The sequence below is a fragment of the Puntigrus tetrazona genome, chromosome 1 (assembly GCF_018831695.1).
Source record: "Puntigrus tetrazona isolate hp1 chromosome 1, ASM1883169v1, whole genome shotgun sequence".
Taxonomy (NCBI): domain Eukaryota; kingdom Metazoa; phylum Chordata; class Actinopteri; order Cypriniformes; family Cyprinidae; genus Puntigrus; species Puntigrus tetrazona.
Genome location: NC_056699.1, coordinates 28,569,354 through 28,585,816, shown reverse-complemented (window position 1 = coordinate 28,585,816; position 16,463 = coordinate 28,569,354). Strand labels below are relative to the sequence as shown.

At 37.9% G+C, this 16,463-nt stretch overlaps 2 pseudogenes; both read left to right on the top strand.

The window, feature by feature from the left end:
* The first annotated feature begins 873 nt into the window (after positions 1–873).
* Positions 874–6,203, top strand: LOC122357059 (annotated as a pseudogene).
* Positions 6,204–9,276: 3,073 nt separating this feature from the next.
* Positions 9,277–15,941, top strand: LOC122357253 (annotated as a pseudogene).
* Positions 15,942–16,463: the final 522 nt, after the last annotated feature.

Sequence of the window (16,463 nt, the reverse complement as noted above, 5' to 3'; positions counted from 1 at the left end):
CTTTCACTGTCATCTGTAAAGTTCAGATTCACACACTACACACTGAGATGAAGCAGGTGTGTGTGTGTGTGTGTGTGTGTGTGTGTGTGTGTGTGTGTGTGTGTGTGATTACAGCGCTTGTTCTCACACACACTGTCTGCTCTCATGTGTCTTTCTGATTGTTTTCATTCTTCATCTCCATGGTTTCTCTCCCGTGTCCTGAATGAATGTTGTTAGAGTCTGTGTCCAGGACACTCATCTCTCAGTGGCATTTGATTCTTCTTTTGCCATATTTTACCCAGTTTCATAACAATGGACTTGTGGTGTGGGTGTATCACAATTTTTGTCTCTTACAATGTCCTTCCCATGTTTTGAATATGACCATTTTAAAAAAGGTTGTATGTATATATATATATATATGATGTTGTTGTACATTGTAACTAATAATATTTTTTTTTTAAATTAAAAATTTAAACTAAAATTATTTAAATAAATTTTAAAGGACAGCTCATAAGTATTGCATCACATATAAATGAGATCACCTGTGGTACAGCGTTAAGGTGAACATTTTTTCCTGTTTTTCCAAGTTTTGCCTGAAATTGATTATTCTGGGAATGTACCAAGTCACAAATATTTTGAAAATAACTCAATTATATCATACAACAAAAAAGCTATGATTTCTATTAATTTTGTAGAGGTTGCTAATATGTTAAAATGTGTCAGTTGCTGATGAGTTTTATATTTAATTACTGTAATTGAACAATATATAGCTAGATCTAATAAATACAGGTGTCAGTCATGTTCCTAATCACCGCTGCACCTGCCACCTTTATTGATTTATTGTATTCCTTCATATATATGCATTTTCCATTACATGTAAGGATAGATATGTGCTCTTTAAATATGTCAGCTGTTGCTAGATCAAACGGAAACGGAAACGAAAGTGAAAGAGTTAAAACAAGAAAGACAGCGACGCCATTCGTGAACGTGTATGTGAACGGCCGCGTATTACATGGTAGGTTTTCAAACTCTTCTTGTTAACACTAAGGCATGTAGTAAAACTGTGTTGCTAATGTGTCCTTGGCATTCGTATAGAGGCTACACATACTTGGATATGAATATGATACAAATACGAATACGGAAATAAAGCCGTCTGTTTATATACTGCGTTCAGTTCCATAAAACGTTCGACAAAGACTGTTTAAAAATGCAAAGATAATTCTACCACGACACTTTTTAATGCAACATTACATTACATGCTTACGTAAAGACTGCAGTGAACCAATAATTGTTTGTTTATTAGTGAAAACTAAGTGATGCGACCTGTTTGGTAAAACATATTAATAACACACGATGCATTTTAGTATCAGAAATATAGTAAGTGCTCCATGGACAAATCTTTATTATGGGAAAGTTCATTCCCTGCAGTGACTCTATGGCAGATTATGAAAAGGTGTGTATAATATTGTCTGTAGGGCCCTTTTATTGCAGTATTACAGGACTTTAACAGAGAAATGAATGCTTGACAAACAGTGGGCTTGTCTAATATGACTGTTTGTTTGTTTGTTATTCGTCAGTATCACCAAGTCTAAGAAACAGAGATCAAACTGATGCAAAATGACTTCTGACCTGAGGTAAGATGCTAAATTATACAAAAACACAAGTAAAAAGATACTCTCAGTATCCAGAAGGTGGTGACAAATCTAAGAAGTGAATCATTTAAATTATTCATTCAAATGGCTAATGAAGTAAGAGCCTGTATGAATGGTTCTCTGAATTAGTGATTCACTCGATTCCTTTAAAAACATGGATTTATTAATGAAACACTGCCGTGCGTTGGTTAGAGACACACAACAGTTCTCATAGGGCTTTATTTTTCATTGGTGAAATTACTGACAATTGGTCAAAAAAAAATCACACTTTAGTTCATCTTCATTTTATACAACCTGTTTTTGTCTTTTTGTCTTGTATTTCAGTGTTGCTGTTAATGTTTATTTTAGCAAACAGTTTGCTCCATAAATTCAGTTGCATTACATTGAAAAGGGTCAATTTCATCACCTTCTTGCTATAAGCAATAAATGCCAGGAGATGCCTTCTTTTTGAAATAAGTCAGTGCTATAGAAATGCACTGTAATATTTTCAAGTAAATATCAACATTATGTGTAGGCTAGCTAGCTCTTCTTTGTTTTTGTCTAGTTTGATGTCCATCAGGGGATAAAGTCTTTTTAGGGAGTCAGAGAGAGACTCCAAACCTATGTAAACATGATTTTTGTACTGCCCTTGCAAAGGAATATACTTGAATTGACTTCAATAAATTTTCTATTAAAATATTAACTTCTTTTTTAAGTTTATTTTCTACTCTCTACTCATCTGATCAATCCAGGAACTTTGTTTTACAGCAGTTTTCATGTCACATAATCACATTTTGAAATTTATATTTGTAAATGGCTTTGGATAAATGCTTCTTCTAAATAAAATCTAAATCAAAGGTGCATTCAAGCTTTAGGCAACAACTAATGATTGAGACGAGATGGACAAAGATTATCCTATTTTGTTTGTCGTTTGTCAGGACCACCAGAAAGAAGCGACAGAGATCAGAATCTCCAGAATCCAGTGGGGTGTCTCTGAAAAGTAAAGATGAAGCCATCTGGCAGAAACAAAATCTGGAGTCTGAGACCTACAGAGAGCCAAAGACAGGCACAAAACCAACATGAAGGAATTACTAAAGAGAATCAAACTCCAAGCTAATGAAACATTTGTTAATATGATCCACACACAGCTCTACATCATTGAGGAGAGAAAGAAGGAGTGAATGAAGAACATGAGGTTTTACAGATGGAGAAAACAGCCAGAACACGACACTCACAAGACTCTATTGACTGCAATGACATCTTTAAAGCTTCACCTGAACCAGGATGTGAGGAGAAAGACCAGATCAAGACTGTTCTTACTAAAGGCATCGCTGGAATAGGAAAAACGGTTTCTGTGCAGAAGTTCATTCTGGACTGGGCTGAGGGAAAAGCCAATCAGGATGTAGATTTCATGTTTGTTCTTCCATTTCGAGAGCTGAACTTGATCAGAGATGATCAGTACAGTCTTCACAGACTTCTGCTGGACTTTCATCCTGAACTTCAAGATCTGGACTCAAAGATTTATGAGGATTGTAAAGTTGTGTTCATCTTGGACAGTCTGGATGAAAGCAGAATCACACTGATGTTTTCAGATGATCAGAAAGTTTGTAATGCGACTGAGACTTCATCAGTGAGTGTGTTGATGTCAAACCTCATGAAAGGAGAGCTGCTTCCCTCTGCTCTCATCTGGATCACCTCCAGACCAGCAGCAGCCAATCAGATCCCCTCCAAATACATCAACCGTCTGACAGAAATTCAGGGATTCACTGAGCTTCAGAAGGAGGAATATTTCAGGAAGAGAATCAGTGACCAGCATCAAGCCAGCAGGATCATCTCACACATCAGAAGAGTAAGAAGCCTCCACATCATGTGTCACATCCCTGTCTTCTGCTGGATCTCATCCACTGTGCTTCAGAAGATCCTGGAAGAAGATCTGAGTGCAGAAATCCCCCAAACTCTGACTGAAATGTACATCCACTTCCTGCTGATTCAGATCAACATAAGGAACCAGAAGTATGAAGAGAGAGATGCAGAGAAACTCCTGCAGTCCAGCAGAGATGTGATTGTGAAACTTGCTGAAGTGGCTTTCAAACAGCTGATGAAGGGCAACGTGTTGTTCTATGAGGAGGACCTGACTGAAAGCCACATAGACGTCACTGATGCCTCAGTGTATTCTGGGATCTTTAAAGAGGAATCTGTGATTCATCAGAGGAAAGTCTACAGCTTCATTCATCTGAGTGTACAAGAGTTTTTCGCTGCATTCTTTATGTTTTACTTCCATGTTAATAATACTGTGAAGGGATTGAAGAATTTTGTTTCTACAAGAAATGTGTTTAAAATAGCAGTGGATGAAGCCATTGACAGCGAGAATGGTCACCTGGATCTGTTTCTGAGGTTCCTGCTGGGCATCTCACTGGAGTCCAATCAGAGACTCTTACAGGATCTACTGACACACACAGAGAACAGCTCAGAGAGCATCAGGAGAACAACACAATATATTAAAGAGAAGATCAAAGATGGGCATGGACTCTCCACTGAAAGATCCATCAGTCTGTTCCTCTGTCTGCTGGAAGTGAAAGATCAGACTCTGTCCAGAGAGATTCAGGAGTTTGTGAAATCAGACAAACACTCAGAGAAGAAACTCTCTCCTGCTCACTGCTCAACAATCTCCTACATGCTTCAGATGTCAGAGGAGCCACTGGATGAGCTGGATCCAATTAAATACAACACATCAGATGAGGGCAGAAGAAGACTGATACCAGCTGTGATCAACTGCAGGAAAGCTCTGTGAGTTAAGACAGTTCTGCTGGAGTTACTGTATATTTTGTACAGTACATCATACTTACACAAAATAATAAAGTATTTTAATGATTTATTTATGTGCTTTTCGAGTAACATTTCTAAACCTTCTGTAATTTATTAGTTGTCATAATTTGGTATGTCATAACTCAATTTATTAATTTTCATTATTAAGAGTTTGTCTTTGCCGCCTACAGTTTTCTTGTAGTTGTGTTTTTATTTAAGAATGACAAAAATCCATCTTTTGTTTTAGTCTTAAAAGTGAAATGTATATGGCTGTAAACATAACAAACATGAAACCAAGGAAAAGTGAAAGCACACATAGCGAAGTTATAACACAGTAAAATAGGTATTCCAGTGGAAGAGTTCTATCTAGAGTAATATCTTTTGTTAAATATTTTGTCCTTTAGATTTGCTGGCTATAATCTCACTGCTCAGGATTGTGAAATTGTTTCATCAGTTCTACAATCCTTAAACTCTGTCCTGAGGGAGCTAGATCTGAGTAACAATGACCTGCAGGATTCAGGAGTGAAGCTGCTCTCTGATGGACTGAAGAGTCCAAACTGTCAGCTGCAGATACTGAGGTGTCAAAGATCATATAACATATAATTTATGTTCATAATGTTTATAGATGTGTGTTTATTGATGATTGTATTTGTAGGTTGTCAGGCTGTATGGTGACGGAGAAAGGCTGTGGTTATTTGTCTTCAGCTCTGAGTTCAAACCCCTCACACCTGAGAGAGCTGGATCTGAGCTACAATCACCCAGGAGATTCAGGAGTGCAGCTGCTCAAACACAAACTGGAGGATCCAAACTACTCACTGAAGATACTCAAGTATGTGGGGCAGGTGTTTTTACTCAAGATCAACAATACTGGCAATCTTTAAATGCTATGTAACAGAGGCGTAAAGTTCAGGCGGGATAAATTAAATGTCTTGCCATATGTTGATTCCAAACATGAACCAGCTCTGCTCTCTCTGAAAACAGGCTAAACATTTGTGGTTTATATATGTCTCTTCATAGTTTGGATCATGCAGAACATTCTAGAATCAAACAAGGACTAAGGAAATGTAGGTATACACAAACGAATACTAACACATTTGTAAAAATCGTGTTGTTGTACTTATCGCCCCTTTTTGTGTTTAGATGCATGTGATCTCACACTGGATCCAAACACAGCAAACGCTCAACTCATCCTGTCTGGGGATACAGGATGGTAACTTATGTCAAAGAGCCACAGTTGTATCCTGATCATCCAGACAGATTTGTGCACCAGGAGCAGGTGCTGAGTCGAGAGAGTCTGTCTGAACGGTGTTACTGGGAGGCCGAGTGGAGCGGCTGGGCCCATGTAGCGGTGTCATATAAAGGAATCAAAGGAAAAAGTGAAAGTGACTTTTGGTTTGGATTCAATGATAAATCCTGGAGTCTGTATTGCTCTTTAAAGAGATACACTGCCTGGCATGAGAACAGGAAAACTGACATACTAAATGGTTTATCATCTAATAGAGTAGGAGTGTATGTGGACGTGTCGGCTGGCTCTCTGTCCTTCTACAGCGTCTCTGACACACACACACACACACACTTACACACATTCAACACCACATTCACCGAACCCTCTACGCTGGATTCAGGGTTTATGAGTCACTGTCTTTGTGTCAGAATAAATTATCTTGCGGTGATAAATCATGAACAAATACTCTTACTTTGTGCAAAAAGAGTGTATTGCTATTTTCCACTTGCTGTTAACAACGTTTTGATAATAAAATTCTAAATAAAGTTCCTTTTTATTTACAACATTGGCCTACTCTGGTCCCTGGTTAGCTTGCTCATCTTCATCTTCCACAACTACTTCAGCCTCATTCTCCTCATGGCTCTGTTTAAAAACATTTCAATAGATGACACATGCGTGTCTATAAAAGGAAATATTGCTTGGAAAATATGCGAATTATGGAAAATATGAGAATTCACTTTGTGCATAGCATAGCTGGCACCAAATAGTAATAATCTATTATTATTTATAAATAATAACTAAGTAGGTAGTCGTAACAGTAGTACTTACATTTGTAAAATCAACAGCCTTCTTTAACGGTGAGATCCTTATTATTAGTATTATTATTATTATTGCCAAACTTATGTTTAAATAAATTCCTAACAATTAACATTTATAATAAACAAAACATCATGCATTCTTCATAGTATGAGACAATATACACAGTAAAAAACAATCAAACAAAAATAAATAACAGCTAGGAACAGGGTTAAATGTTTTTTAATTATTTATCATGATGCTTTTGTTTTGGAAACCGGAGGAATAAAACTAGTTGAATTACACGAGAAAAAGAAGAAAACAAGTAACCTTTGCTTATGGATACAACATTTTGCGCAGAAAATAATTAACAACATATTCAAGAGATGATATTTTGGGCTTTAAGGATAAAACAGTGGAACACGTTCGTGGAGTTAAAATGATAACAACCTAAATCAACTCAGAATGAGCTGGTTATATTACATAAGCGAAATAAAAGTACTGCTGTTTCTTAAACAAGCCCACAAAGTGGACAAGTTTCGTCATTATCAAGACACTTACACATAGATTTATTAAACATATCTTTTAGCTTATTATAACATCATGACAAGGTAAACATAGCGGAACCGAATCATTCATAATTACTCTTAAAGCTCGTAAAGTAAGTGCTTATTGCGTAGAGATGCAGCCCAACAAAATCTCGCGTGGTTCTGCGTGATTTGGACACCCTCTAGTTATGCCCCTGTTTAGAAGTCTGCAGACGGTCCTTCGTAGTCAAGCAGGTAAAACCGAAAGTACAAGACGGAACAGAAACGCCTTTCGAGGTTTTAAACGTCTCGACGCTGAAATGTTTGATCTGCCGCATATGTTATGGTAAGTTCAGACTTTATTCCAAAAAAAGTGTTCTTCTGTAAATAGAATTCTAAACCAGAAACCTACGTGTCGACAGTTCACACTTACCAAATGGCGTCAACGAAACGATTAGAAGTGCATATACCCAACTAACTAAAAAAAGTCGATGTCGTTGAGTTAGCTATAAACTATAAGGTGATGCAATGAAGGATGCTTTCGACGTCTGCCTTCCTGCGGGCTCCGGTGACGTCATGAGGCTGTCGCGAGCGCATTCGCGGAAGAATCCGGAGCACGCATGTGATGTAAACAGATTATCAGTCAAATAAGACTAGTAAGGAATAAACAAACAAGCAACAGCACTTTAATAATACAGTTTGTGTATTTCTTTTACTATAATCAGTTGTCGGATTTAAATGTACATATGTTAATTTCAAGGTTTTGCTAGCATATCACATTGGTGCACGTGTCAATATATTTGGTTTATAAATTAAATAAACTTTTCATGGGGTGGGGGTTGAATGGGGTTGAACGTACTCAGACCAGCTCCCAAGTGTTCACATGTGGGCCAAAAGCATGCAAACCGTGCTTAGACCCTGAATGGGACCGAGGGTAATGAACACCTCTAATGAGTCCAAGCATAGAATACTATGAGAAATATATAACTTTGTGGAGACATGGCAAGTGTGGGGAATTATGATTCACACTGGTACACTTCTGAATAGATCTATTGAAGCAAACCAAGTTATTGGTTATTATTGTTATGCTACAAAACTATTTCCATTTATATAATGCTCACTGGGTTTCTTTGGTCTGTGTATTCACCCTGTTGAAGTTTGAAATGGCTTCTAGGTACTTCAGGGGAAGAAAAAGAGCTATATTGTCTCTGAGTGAACAGTGTCTCTGTCAGCATCCTCTGTGATTGTGGTGTGTGTCAAAAGGATCTCCTTCTGTACTCCTGGTTCCTGAAAAAGATAAGAACCATGCTCAGTGAAAGACTTTCAATTCACTTAATTCCTCTGCATGTTAGACTTTCAATGCTCATCTTTGCAAATAAACCTTATTATCATTTTACCTACCCCTGTGTGAGTCTGCTTCTGTTACACTCTGCAGGGCAAAAAGTCAATGTCAATTATATATCATTATGAGAGCTAGTGTTTGCTCAAGACCCGCATTCTTAAAAATTCTAAGAATCTTCTCAGAGGGCTCCTATTTTAGCTTAAAAATTTATAGCTAGGAGTTTCAGCCTAAAAGTGATTCAGGAAGAATCTGACACATACACACACAATATGTGTTTTTATTTTTATTTACTATGCTGTCATACTTAACATTTTATAGTAAAAATAAACAGTGACAAATACGTTTCTTAAAGTGCTGTAATTGTTTGGGTGATCACTTTTCTTATAGAAGGCTGCGACAGACCCAAATCATCAATGCTGCGATTTGCATTTTTCCATTTGTGAAATATGTTAATGTAGTAATCTCTGCACTATCTAATGTGTAGTGTCTTATTAACTCACTGTCATGTATTGTGTGTGACATTTCTTCTCCTCTTCATGTTTCATCCATTTTCTTCACTGCTAAAGAAAATCTCAAGTGTTTTAAAAGTCCTTGTCCATACTCCCAACAATTTCAGAGCTTAAGACCTCTTATAAGCTTTCTGAATTACTTCAAGGTTAATCACTTATCTTATTTTTCTTGATGATGTTGATAATCATCTGTTACCTGAATGTTGACGTTGACACAATGACATTGTACTTTTGAGACATTGTAGACATATGATAATGAATGATATTTAATTTTACGTTCCTCATTTCTATGCCTTTGGATAGAAGTTTCTGATAAAGAAGAAAACTCTATGTAGTGCTCTAATATATGTATATGCCACATATGTTGTCAGCAGCAGTAAGAGGCAGAGATCACAGTCTTCAGAACCCAGCTGTGTGTCTCTGAAAAGACCATGATGGATCCCCTAAACTGAGTGATGGACCAGGACCTCTGACTCTCCGTCAGTATAAACATTTTCTTTTTTTATTTAAACCTGGTTCAGTGTATCACAAATAAACAATACGTTTTTAATGAAACAACAGTAAATGTATCTGGTATATATCTGGTAACTGTGTGTTTTTAAAGGTTTTTAATAGTCATTGTAATCACTGTCAATGTCTATTTGCTGCTATTTTCTTTTTACATTTCAGAATTGTTTTTGTTATTGCCTCTATAGGAAGAATTTAATTTTATGCACCTAATTTCTATGCCTTTGGATGAAAAAAAATAACTCTAATGTGCATACATGTTATACAGCATATGTAGTGCTCTAAATATGTATATGTTGCATATGTAATGTCTTGTTTGTCTTTGTCAGTATCAGCAGTAGTAAGAGGCAGAGATCACAGTCTTCAGGACCCAGCTGTGTGTCTCTGAAAAGTAACACATCCATGATGGAACCCCTAAATTGAGTGATGGACCAGGGACCTCTGACTCTCCGTCAGTATAAACATTTTCTTTGTTTTAATTTTAACTTGGTTCAGTGTATCACAAATAAACTTTTAATGAAACAACACTACATTTTTTTCAAAATATGCAACATACTAAACAGAAGTGCCTCCTAAAATCTAAGTCATATCTGGTAACTGTGTTTTTAAGATTCCTCTTCAGGAACTCGAGCCGTGTCGAACGTGGAACGCTATCCAACGTGACGGCTCTGAATCGTGCGTAAATCAAACCAATGAAATGGTGGGACATCATAAGCGGTTGAAGTCATTGGCCAGGAAGCATAAAAGCATGTGGAATGCTGCTGGCTTCAGTCATTCAGCGAAGCACTCTGTGTGTCTCCCTAAAAGCGGCTGTGGCTCCTTCCCCCCACCAAAGCATCAAGGAGACTGTGCTCTCCTTATCGCCCCAGTTTAAGGAGCTCTTGGAGGTGGTTGCTCGTGCTGTAGCCAAGTTAAATATCGATTGGCCAGCCAAGGCAAAGGATGAGCCATGCTTAAAAACGAAGAGGGCCTCGCAAAAGAAGCCCTGATGGTTATTCCACAGGGCTTCAGAGGGCAGCCCTTTGGAGAGCAGTGGTATACACTGCATTACATGGTGCCCATCTGCCTCCGATGTCCTCAGGGGACCACCCCACTAACCCTGCCAGTGTTACAAGGTGTGCGTGTCCTTGCGAGCATTAATCTAAATCTCCTTTCCCAACATCATAGCAGGACTGGGAGGCTCGCCAGCAGAAGCTTAATTCCAGTTAAGCTTCACTCCAGGCTCTTCTGTTCTCTCACCTTAGCTGTGCAGGTACACACACTATGCAGGGATTTTGCAAGTCTCAGCCATGGGCAACTCGTTGCCCATAGCGTTATCGAAGCAGCTTGAGTTCCTGAAGAGGAACATCTCTAGGTTGCGTATGTAACCATGGTTTCTCAAAGGAACTAGATGCCATGTCTTGTAACCACACTTTAGTCATCCCTGCCAGCCCTCACTTCATCACAGAATCTGAAGCTTGATTTTACACACGATTCAGAGCCGTCACGTTGAAAGGAGTTCCCATAGCGTCATTGATGCAGTGTTTCATTCCTTCAAGGAACCATCATTACATGTGCAATCTGGAGAAATTACTTTTGCTGCTAGCTTTTTGCATTTCAGCATTTTTTCTGTTATTGCTTCTATATGAAGAATTGAATTCTATGCATTTGGTTGGAAGTGTCTGATAAAGAAAAAAATAAGGTGCATACATGTTATACAGCATATGTAGTGCTCTAAATATGTATATGTTGCATATGTTGTGATTTCTTGTTTGTCTTTGTCAGTATCAGCAGTAGTAAGAGGCAGAGATCACAGTCTTCAGAACCCAGCTGTGTGTCTCTGAAAAGTAACACATCTATGATGGAACCCCTAAATTGAGTGATGGACCAGGACCTCTGACTTTCCGTCAGTATAAACATTTACATGGTTTAAATTTACCTTGGTTCAGTGCATCAAAATGAATTTTTAAATTTAATTAAACAAAACAAAATGTCTTCCAAAATATGCAAAATATTCTAAATAGAAGTGCCTTGTAAAATCAAAGTAATATGTTGTAACTGTGTGTTTTTAAGGTGTTTAATAGTCATTGTAATCATTGTCAGTGTCTTTTTGCTGCTATTTTCATTTTCATTTGGGCAGGCATGTATACTCTGCATTCCACTATCAGAACCATATGAGACAGATCAAAGATGCTTACCAATCAATAGATGATGTCCTTCAGAAAGCCAAAGACCAGCACAAAACTAGAATGAAGAAAAGATATGAGAGATTATTTGAAGGAAACCATATCCAACAGAACGAAAGCCTCCTGAACAGTATTTACACACAGCTCTACATCATAGAGGGAGAGAAAGAAGGAGTGAATGAAGAACATGAGGTTTTACAGATAGAAAAAACTGCCAGAACAAATGAATCACTAGACATGCCAATCTACTGCAATGACATATTTAAAGCCTCTGGTGAACTGGAATCTGAGGAGAAAGACCAGATCAAGACTGTTCTTACTAAAGGCATGGCAGGAATCGGAAAAACTGTCTCTGTGAAGAAGTTCATTCTGGATTGGACTGAGGGAAAAGCCAATCAGGATGTAGATTTCATGTTTGTTCTTCCATTTCGAGAGCTGAACTTGATCAGAGATGATCAGTACAGTCTTCACAGACTTCTGCTGGACTTTCATCCTGAACTTCAAGATCTGGACTCAAAGATTTATGAGGAGTGTAAAGTTGTGTTCATCTTTGATGGTCTGGATGAAAGTAGAATCACACTGATGTTTTCAGATGATCAGAAAGTTTGTAATGCGACTGAGACTTCATCAGTGAGTGTGTTGATGTCAAACCTTATCGAAGGGGATCTGCTTCCATCTGCTCTCATCTGGATCACCTCCAGACCAGCAGCAGCCAATCAGATCCCCTCCAAATACATCAACCGTCTGACAGAAATTCAGGGATTCACTGAGCCTCAGAAGGAGGAATATTTCAGGAAGAGAATCAGTGACCAGCATCAAGCCAGCAGAATCATCTCACACATCAGAAGAGCAAGAAGCCTCCACATCATGTGTCACATCCCTGTCTTTTGCTGGATTTCATCCACTGTACTTCAGAAGATACTGGAAGAAGATCTGAGAGCAGAAATCCCCAAAACTCTGACTGAGATGTACATACACTTCCTGTTGATTCAGATCAACACAAGGAACCAGAAGTATGAAAAGAGAGATAGAAATGTGATTGTGAAACTTGCTGAAGTTGCTTTCAAACAGCTGATGAATGCCAATGTGATGTTCTATGAGGAGGACCTGATTGAGAGTGGCATAGACATCACTGATGCCTCAGTGTATTCTGGGATTTGCACTGAGATCTTTAAGGAGGAGTCTGTGATTCATCAGAGAAAAGTATATAGCTTCATTCATCTGAGCATTCAAGAGTTTCTTGCTGCTTTCTATATGTTTTACTATTATGTATGTACAACTATGGGGAAAATGAAGAATTTTGCTTCAGTAAAACATTTACTTGAAATTGCAGTTGATAAAGCTATTGAGAGTAAATCTGGACATCTAGATCTTCTCTTGCGGTTCCTGATGGGCATCTCACTGAGTCCAATCAGAGACTCTTACAGGATCTACTGACACACACAGAGAACAGCTCAGAGTGCATCAGGAGAACCATACAGTACATTAAAGAGAAGATCAGAGATGGACATGACCTTTCCACTGAAAGATCCATCAATCTGTTCCTCTGTCTACTGGAAGTGAAAGACCAGACTCTGTCCAGAGAGATTCAGGAGTTTGTAAAATCAGACAAACACTCAGAGAAGAAACTCTCTCCTGCTCGCTGCTCAACAATCTCTACATGCTTCAGATGTCAGAGGAGACACTGGATGAGCTAGACCTCAAGAAATACAACACATCAGATGAGGGGAGAAGAAGACTAATACCAGCTGCTAGCTGCTGCACTAAAGCTTTGTGAGTGTTTATTTTACAATTATTAAATGGGCTTAACATTTAACATACATACATACAGTTCATGCTCAGCCTGCTTGGCGTGCCTCGTGGCTCCGATCAGCAGGTTGATGAGCGTGTCCAGGTGCTCTCTCACAATTTCAGGGTGACGCTGATGGTAGTTTGAGATGCTTGTCACAATATAATTATATATATATATATATATATATATATATATATATATATATATATATATATAAATACAGGTCCAACTCAAATGCATTTTTCACAGTTTGTGTAAGGGTCAATAACATGCATTTTCACTGTTTAACGTATTATATTAACAAGAAAAAATGCTCTTTTTCAGTTTTTCTGGCTGTAATCTAACTGATCAGGATTGTGAAACTCTGGCAACAGCTCTGCATTCCTCAGACTCTGTCCTGAGGGAGCTGGATCTGACTAACAATGACCTGCAGGATTCAGGAGTGAAGCTGCTCTCTGATGGATTGAAGAGTCTAAAGTGCCAGTTGCAGAAACTGAGGTATGTAAGAAGGAATATGTACTCTCCTGTAAAACGAATATAATGTTTAAACGTGTCTGTAGATAATCTGCCAGTGTGTGTCTGTAGGTTGTCAGGCTGTATGGTGACGGAGGAAGGCTGTGGTTATTTGTCTTCAGCTCTGAGTTCAAACCCTCACACCTGAGAGAGCTGGATCTGAGCTACAATCACCCAGGAGATTTAGGAGTCCAGCTGCTCAGTGACAGACTGAATGATCCACAATGCTCACTGCAGATACTCAAGTATGTGGGGCAGTAAGAGTGTTATTTTGATTTACACTAGATTATTTCACTGCAAAAGGACTGCTGGGAAAATTGAAACTGAGACCTGTGAGGAAAAAATGTTATTGTACATTTACAATGACATTAAGTCATTTAGCAGATGCTTTCATCAAAAACAGCTGTAAGCAAATTAACTCAAAAGGAATCACTTATGTTATAGTTTGTCAGAGATTCACTGAACTAGCCTTATAACATTAACTCTGCACTGATATTAAAATCCAAATTATAGTGAAACACAATTAACTAGCACAGTAACAAGATCCGCAGTTAATACATTTACTTGTTAACACAAAACACAAGATACTTATTAAATATAAATATGTATAAACCTAAGACACATAAAAAGACTAAAAATATGAAATCCCAAGTTTATAGCAATCTAGTCCCTCAATAAGGTTAAAATTTTATTAAATTCACCAGTTCAGCCTGAATCTGGAGATTTGTACTAGCGTTGCTCTTCATGTTACAGGATTCCCTTTGGTCATTCGGTTACTTAAAAAATCCTAAAAAGTGATGGCAAAGAGCATATTTACAAACCAAAGCATACCAAAAATGACCAAAGGCCAGAGTTGCGAGCATCGGCTAAGAGCATAATTTGAACTGTGTTTTGAGTTGTTAGGTCAGTTTAATGCTGAATGGTTAAAAATGACATCTGGTGGTTTAAATAAGTAATGTTACTGCAGTCTAAATTCAAAATATCTCTCTTAAGTGTAGAAATTAGGAAATAAGTATTGTAATTTCCTAAATGTAGTATGAAGCAGTGCCAGCAGCAGTGAAATGCTCATTCTGGTTGAGTACGATCTGTCCCAGCCATTTAACTTAACAGTAGTTATCACCTTATTGAACATTACTCGTTGGTGTGGTTTTGTCTCTCTTTAGTCTGGACCATAAAGGAGAATCCCGGATCAAGCCAGGACTGAGAAAATGTACATGCACACAAACACACATGAACACCTGTGCATATTTAATGATGCCAGATGTCCTAATCACTCTTTCTCTGTTCAGACGCCTGTGATCTCACACTGGATCCAAACACAGCATACACTCAACTCATCCTGTCTGAGGAGAACAAAACAGCAACATGTAAGAAAGAGCATCAGCCGTATCCTGATCATCAAGAGAGATTTGAGAACTGTGAGCAGGTTCTGTGCGGACAGAGTCTGACTGGACGCTGTTACTGGGAGGCTGAATGGAGCGGCACAGGTCAGGCAGCAATAACATATCAAACAATCTCCAGGAAAGGAGGAAGTAGCTGTAGGTTTGGACGGAATGAAAAGTCATGGAGTCTTTATTGCAGTGATAACTTGTACACATTTTGGTATAATAATAACAGCACTGACATTCTTGCCCCTACACGCGCTCTAATAGAGTAGGAGTGTATCTGGACTGGTCAGGCGGCTCTCTGTCCTTCTACAGCCTCTGACACACACACTCACACACTTACACACATTCAACACCACATTCACCGAACCCTCTACGCTGGGTTTACAGTGTATCCTGATTGTTCAGTTTTTCTGTGTAAGAATTAACAGCCTTCTGTGAGAAAAACTCAGCTCTGCACTAATATCAGGTCTTTCAGGTAATGTGTTATAGTTTATATTTACAGAGGGAGAGATTTGTCTCTGTTTTTTATGAATACCGTAAGCTAATCGCTTTCTGTTGTTCACACAAAATGGCTGCATTGTTTATTTATTGTGCTCAACCATCACAGAATGGAACGCTTTTTAAAACATATTTAACTCCAGCAAAGCCAAGCAAAGAAGACTATATAAATAACATTATATATTATTTATAAAATATCTTTAAACCCATTATTACACTTCTTTGTTTTTTCCATGATGTGTTGCACCAAAAGACATTATGCAAATTGCATTTAGTTTATAGATACATTGTATATAATGAGAAACCCTGTTTATGGACTTCTTTACACATCTTGCAGAAATAAAAATGAGAATGAGTACATGACTGTTATTGTCGTGTTAAAATGTGGCAGGAATTCATAACGCATCATTAGACAACGGAAATAAATAAATGAATAAATGAACGACACCACTTCAAGGTTTTACAAGGTGTAGTACTTGTTGTAAAATGGCTGCACATTTTCTGAGAAGTTCATTTGCTTATTTTTCATGTAAATGTCACAGAAAAATGGGTTTTTGGTCTTCTGTTATCTTTGTCCGAGTAAAATGGTATAAAGATCCACAATAAAAGTGTTTTTACTCCGGTATTTGTTTTATTCTAATATCAGGCAGTAATATAAAGGTCCTAAATGTTTGACAAATGATTAGTTTCAGCAGATTATTGCCTAGTTAAACTGTTGATTGTGTCACTAGAAAATCACTAGAAAATGAGACTTTTTATGTTGTCATTACTCTCAAAATAGCCACTG